This window comes from Sphaerodactylus townsendi, linkage group LG07 (assembly GCF_021028975.2).
Source record: "Sphaerodactylus townsendi isolate TG3544 linkage group LG07, MPM_Stown_v2.3, whole genome shotgun sequence".
NCBI classification, from domain to species: domain Eukaryota; kingdom Metazoa; phylum Chordata; class Lepidosauria; order Squamata; family Sphaerodactylidae; genus Sphaerodactylus; species Sphaerodactylus townsendi.
In genome coordinates, this window is record NC_059431.1 from 69,959,639 (window position 1) to 69,966,485 (window position 6,847).

General features: G+C 41.0%; 1 long non-coding RNA gene across 2 annotated transcripts; it reads left to right on the forward strand.

Moving 5' to 3' along the window:
- Positions 1-1,246: 1,246 nt before the first annotated feature.
- Positions 1,247-6,386, forward strand: LOC125436695. Of its 2 annotated transcripts, none has more exons than XR_007245108.1 (3): positions 1,247-1,337; positions 4,017-4,101; positions 5,271-6,386. It is a non-coding gene; the product is annotated as an uncharacterized LOC125436695 (long non-coding RNA). The 2 variants fall into 2 exon arrangements; XR_007245109.1 differs by having other exon boundaries at positions 1,281-1,337; positions 4,093-4,101.
- The last annotated feature ends 461 nt before the right edge of the window (positions 6,387-6,847 follow it).

The window sequence follows — 6,847 nt, forward strand, 5'->3', positions numbered from 1 at the left end:
AGGAGAGTCAGACGTGCGTCAAGATCTGTGCCTGTGCGGACTACTCGGATTGGACACAAGTTGAGCTCGGCTGGTAATGCGCTGTGTGGAATCACCCTTAGTGACTGTAGAAATGGTAGATATTTGTGTCATGATGGAAACAATCTATTTGGGTTTTAAAAAAACCCTAATGTTCTGTAGATTTGGTTAAAAATGGAAGCCTCCATACCATTTCTTTACTTTAGTCAAATCATAAAAAATATTTATCTGCACATATTCCATGTAAGGCCAACTGAAATACTCACAACTGAAGTGATGCAGCTATCACAGGAGAACTGTACTACTTTAGTTACATGTAAGAATAAAAAAGCAGCTTCCATATGAACTTTGCATCCAATATCGAGAACCCACCATGGGCAAAAGACAAAATATCATGAATGAAAGGGGGGAAGCAGAAGCTTATTTGTTAATCTAAACCAGTACCTTTTGGAAATACACTGTAACAATCTAAACAGTTTTGAGAAACATCTATATTAGTACTTTCATTGTTTGCCTGACGTTAAACTCAGCAGGTGAAAAATCAGCTTATGGAGGATAATTCTGAGCTGAAAGCAAAAAAGACAGGAAAAGAGTTACATGGTCTTTCCCCTTTTGACTTTCTTATGCTCAGCCTAGCTTTGGCAGCTTTGAATTTAAAAAGAAGAAAGAACTACAGAACTCCATACACGTGTTACAAATATGTTTAGAAGAAATATTCATGAGTAAAAGAACACCCACCTAGTAAATTCAGAAGATACATATTGATACTCAGAAATCAAAGAAGAACAAAGAAAATGAAGCTAGGCTATAGCTATGGAATGTTGAAGGTACAGGCGTAAAGTGCTTTGAAGAAGTAACCGTAAGTTTACTTTTCCAACATAACTAAAACATGCAAAGCCACATTTTCCCTACTTCCTCTCTAATGTTCCACTCTCTGTGCTATCATGCCTCTTGCCTAATTCTGTTTTCTTTGACATCCTTTTCCTATTTCCTGATGATCAGTGTTTATTTCTTAAGCATTCTGGAAGGTATAGGCCATAAAGTTAGATGTCTCAGGAAGGCAGGTGCAGTTCTGTATCACAGAAACAACTGTAATGTTCTGGACTTACCTATTAGAATGTGTCATTGCTTTATAATGGGCTTGACAGTTAAGTCACTTAATCACTTGGTGGCAGTACTCTATAGCTATATTATCCTCCTCCTGCTCAACCTGCTCACATATATGCAGACACAATCTTTGCAGGGGGAAAAGAAGTATGAGACAGAAGGATTTTTCTAGGGAATCTGAACCATATTAGCTCTGATCCTTCTAGGGCCAGGTGAGTATGAAAGCAGGCTTTTGAATGTGTATTTATTGCTGAATAAGAAACTACTTGAACAAATCGATGTTGGCTAGTCAGTTCTTGGTTTGATCTAGCAGCAGGGCATGTACATGCAAAAGTACACATCAGATTGTTAATGATAGTCCTGATCATCTAATGTGTACATGGACGGAGAAAGAGGCTGCATTCAGTCTCACTGCTCTCCTCTTGGCCTAAACAGATACTGACTTCCACTAATTATCATCTGACTGGGGATGATACATGTGCCAGCACATGGTCACAGTTGTATCAAGGTCCCAATCAGTAGTGCTAAATACATCTTTAACTTAATTCTTTAGACTTTTTAAGGGGAAATTTTGCTGCTGCTACTAATAGCTTCAGTTAGGCAGGATTCATCCCGTGTCTGCTATGTAAGCCTAATAATTATTAATGAATTATAGAAAGTGGAAGAGACTCATTTAAGATGGAATTGATGTTCTAGCCCAAGGGTCTGCAACCTGCGGCTCTCCAGATGTTCACGAACTACAAATCCCATCAGCCGCTGCCAGCATGGCTAATTGGCCATGCTGGCAGGGGCTGATGGGATTTGTAGTCCATTAACATCTAGAGAGCCGCAGGTTGCAGACCCCTGTTCTAGCCAATGTAGGAGAAGAAGAAGAGTTTGGATTTATATCCCCCCTTTCTCTCCTGTAGGAGACTCAAAGGGGCTTACAATCTTCTTTCCCTTCCCCCCTCACAACAAACACCCTGTGAGGTAGGTGGGGCTGAGAGAGCCCAGAAGAACTGTGACTAGTCCAAGGTCTGGCGTGCGTTGGAGTGCACAGGCTAATCTGAATTCCCCAGATAAGCTTCCACAGCACAAGCGGCAGAGCGGGGAATCAAACCCGGTTCCTCCAGATTAAACTACACCTGCTCTTAACCACTACGCCACTGCTGCTCCTGTAGCCACTGTAGCCAAGAGCAGATAGACTCTAATCTGGTGAACTGGATTTGTTTCCCTTGTCCTACACATGAAGCCTGCTGGGTGATATTTGGCTAGTCACATTTATCTCAGAACTCATTCAGCCCCACCTACCTTACAAGCTGTCTGTTGTGGGGAGAGAATAGGAAAGTGTTTGTAAGCCGTTTTGAGACTCCTTATGGTAGAGAAAAGCAGAGTATAAATACAAACTCCTCCTCTTCCTTGTTCTCCTTCTGTCCACTTGCTGTTCTTCTGTCCACATGCTGTTTGAAGTGAGGCCTCCAGAACTGCACACAGTATACCAGGTGCAGCCTGTTCAATGTAGGGTACAGCAAGATCAGTCCCAAACAGGCCTACTCAGAATCCTACTCAGGGCTATTCAGCGGGGCTTATTCCCAGGAAAATGTTCCTCGGATTGTACTGAAAGTCTTCCTGATTATGTACTGACAATTTAAAGATAAAAACATGTTTTGCAAGGATGTTTTCACAAGTGAGCTACCAGATGCATCTGGAAATGTTTTTATTTGGGTTGAAGCATTGATGATTCCCTGACCTGGATGCCCCAGACTAGTCTAAGTTCATCAGATCACAAAAATTAAGCAGGGTTGGCTCTCATTAGTTTTTGGATGAGAGACCTCCAAGCAAGGATGTAGGTAAAGGAGTTTTTTTCCTGGGTTCAATACCCCATTATATGTCCGAAGCTCCGTCCCCCGTTTGTGGTTTTTTTTTGTATTTTTTAGTGTTTTTTTAGCTTTTGACCTGCAGGGGGTGCAGTTTTAGGCTAGCAGCATCAACATTTCAGGGATTTTTCAGGAGACCATCCTGATGATACCACCCAGGATTGGTGTGATTTGGTTCAGGGGGTCCAAAGTTATGGACTCCCAAAGGGGGTGCCTCATCCCCTATTGTTTCCAATGGGAGCTAATAGAAGATGGGGGCTACACCTTTGAGGGTCCATAACTTTGGATCCTGTGAACCAAACCTAATCAAACTTGGGTGGTATCATTAGGAGAGTCTCCTAAAGATACCCCGAAAGTTTGGTGCTGCTTGCTTAACAATTGCACCCCTGACAGCAGGCACCCCCCCAAATTTCCCCAGATTCTCCTTTTAAATTCACCTCCTTCGGCATGGATTTAAAGGGAAAATCTGAGGTCCCCAGTTTAAACATTGAAAGTGATTTCAGTTTCAGGGTGGGGGAGAATCCACCCCCAAACAGCACCACTTTCAATGTTGTTTTAACTGAGGACCCCAGATTCTCCCTTTAAGGTGGATTTAAAAGGAGAATCTGGGCTTCCTAGTTTAAGCACCATTGAAAGTGATGTTGGCGGGGGGTGGTGGTGGTCTCACCCCCCTGAACCCACCCCATAAAAATCTATACCTACGTCACTATCTCCAAGGAAATTCAGGGTGACTATGCCGAGGAAGGCAATGGCAAACAACTTCTGAACATCTCTTTCCATAAGTCATCTGCCAATTGATGGCACTTGACGTACACATACACACACTGGTGATGTGTGCTCAAATTCGCTGGTAGTAGAAATGGTAAAGAACTAAGCTGGTGGTTATTTAAAACTAATTTTGTAGTTACTTCTGCTTGGCCACCTTCCTGTTTTCAATTAATTGATTTCTGGGTACTGTAGATTCTTTGGGCATTTTCCATTACTCTTTTTGCAAGTAAATAAAAATATACTTTTAACCATTCTAATTGGTTGCAGAGATTGCTGGTCACTAACCATTTCCAACTGTAATTTTATTGCTGCAATATGCAATTTGCAATATGTTGCTACTAAGGGGGGAAAGGTGAGTGTTAATGAACTGATCTTCCTCACAATGGCCATTTCACATCCTTGCTGGCACGTTTCCCTTCCCTTTACAAGGAAATACATTGTGCATGTATCTGTATACTCAATGTGTATGCAATCACCTGGATCTTCCACAGCCTTGCACCACTGTGAAGAAGTGCATGTTCTTGCCAGTTCCTATGGCTACTGAATGTGTCCTTTCTGCACAGCTCAAATAAGACATCCTGGGGATGTCTTTTAAAAAGCTGCCTTCTCATTTTTTTTGTTTGGACAGCTTGGACAAAAAAGACATCAGAGGAGAAAGAGGCTTTCCCTCCCTGCCTGCCATTCCTCCCGCCTGAATTTAAACCTCTGTGCCTGACATTTTATGGTGCTGCAGTTGATTCTCTATCCCTGCAGCCATTTGCTGAAGGTTTCCCTGAGACGTTTGCTCTGCAGGCTCCACTGCTGGGCACCTTTTCAGCGCAAAAAGTACATTGTTGCACTCAGCTTATCTGGCAATATACAGTTGTCTCTTTTTAAAAAATTTCAGTGAGCTGTCTTCGAAGACACGCAAACATGATTTCAGAATCCATATCGATTTTCATATTTTACTAAATGAAATGTTATCCTGTTCATAATCTTGCTGAGTTTTGCCTTTATAATTCAGAAGTTCTGGTCTAGATCTGGTTGGTTTTCCATTTTCTTGGTTCTATACTGTTTAGTTAATATTTGCCAGCAGAGTGAACAACTGGAAAAATATTTGATTCAAAAAAGAAAAAGGCTACATAGATTTCACTTCAATTCCATGTATTGCTATTTTAAGGTTGATTAGCTATGTTATCCTTGTGTGTCTGGACAGCTGTAATATGCTGGTGGTTCCCCTGAGTGAGGCAGGTGAGTTACTCTAGTTCTGTTCTTGCAGGTTTAAAGGAACCCACAGAACTAGGTCTTGGTATGAGAAGATTTTTGGCAAATTGGGATTGGTCACAAGAATTAAATGTAGTGCTGGAGGAAACTCTGACTGTATGTGGTTATTATGATCACAGGAACTATTCAAATGAGAAAACTTTTGAAAAATGCACATCAATTAAGTATGCTTTGAAAACCTCCTGGGTTATAGCAAGCAAGCCAGCAAGATGTAAATTGAGTCAAAGTGTTTTGGCTTTTTCCTTTTTCATTTCTCAGATTTTGTTGAACAGCAGCAAATCCTCAAGATATAAATGAGTATAAACAGATTTAACACAGAGCTGCCTTTGTCAATCAACCTGTTCCTGTCTTCTCTGTGCCTGTTTACTATAATTGAATTGGTGGTTCGAACTCCTTGAACTTTGTATTCCATTAAAAATTGCACTGGGGCTGTGTGGGCAAACAGGACACCTTCTGAAAAGAAACATGTCGGAAAGACGGGGGAAGGGAGATCAAGAACAAAAGGCTTTTAACTTATGCTGTACATGATAATGATAGACTTCCTTCAAAGAGCACTGGGACTTTCAAAAATCACAGGAGTGCAGAGAGGTTACCCATAGATATTTGAATTATTAACACATCTTTAAACATTAAAGAAAGATGTATTGATAGAATATCAATGTGATAAATTATTTACTTACAGAAAGTAAAGCATGGAAGGAAAATTAACTGTTCATTGCTCCTTGGTAAGAGAAGGCCTTCTAGAAAGGCCTCATAAAAGGATTTGTTAGCACTAATAAGCTTGTTAATAGCTTTCAGAGTAGATGACCTTAAAACGGTATGGAAGCTTAGAAAATTAGAGAAAAAAGGTGGCATCTTGAATACTGGACAAATTGCTATTGTTGTTCAGCTTATGAAAGGTTTGGAGTTACACAAAATCATATCAGACAGAAAGAGATGGAAATGGGAGATAAATAACTTGGATAAAGGAATGGAGGAGGCAAAAGAGAGCTTTGGCAGGTAAGGAGTATTTGTTGTCAGGCACAAGCTTAAATACCGGTAAGTTCGCTCTGCTTGGGTTCAATGAGTGTGTTTCACAGGGAAGCTCCACACACCTGGTTTCCTTCCTTCTTTCTCTGGACCTTGGTTCCTAGCCAGCCTGCCTGCTTGAACTCCTGGACCACCTGACAATGCCTGTACCTATCTTGACCTTGGACTGTCTGACCACACTTGTGCTTGATGCCCGTCCTGACCTCGAACTGCCTGACATGCTGTAGCTGATGCCTGCCAACACACACATATCCAGCTTCCTCCCTTTTCTCTTAGCCAGCTCTTGTATGCCTTCTATATACATGTTAATTGCTTAAAATATATTTCGTCTTTGAATTATTTTATTATTTAATAAAACCAATTTTAATTCAATCACTGCCTACTCATTTGAGAGTTTTCACATAAGACTATCCTGGTATTCGTTGGTCATCGATTCCAGTTTCTCCCTCTCCCTCTCTGTCTCTAGCTAATTTCCCCATAGTGGAGACGCCAACTTAGGGTAACATCTGTGGTGTAAAAAACTGCAGAAAAGCTTTACAGACCTTCACAGGAATTACACCGGAGACAGAATGTGAAGAAGGCAAAACTCCAGGCACTTTTAGCCTATCATCACATATCTTTTGAATGTTTTGATCATTCTTAGTACTTAGATTGCACTTTGCATCTTCAAAGCACTTTACAAGCATTAACTAATTATGTTTCTGAACACCCATGGGATGGAGGCCTAAGTATGTTATTAAGTAGACTCTTGGTCTTCTGGTAGTTTTGCTTTCTGCAGGGAAGAAGGTCTGGTCTGTTACCTCTAT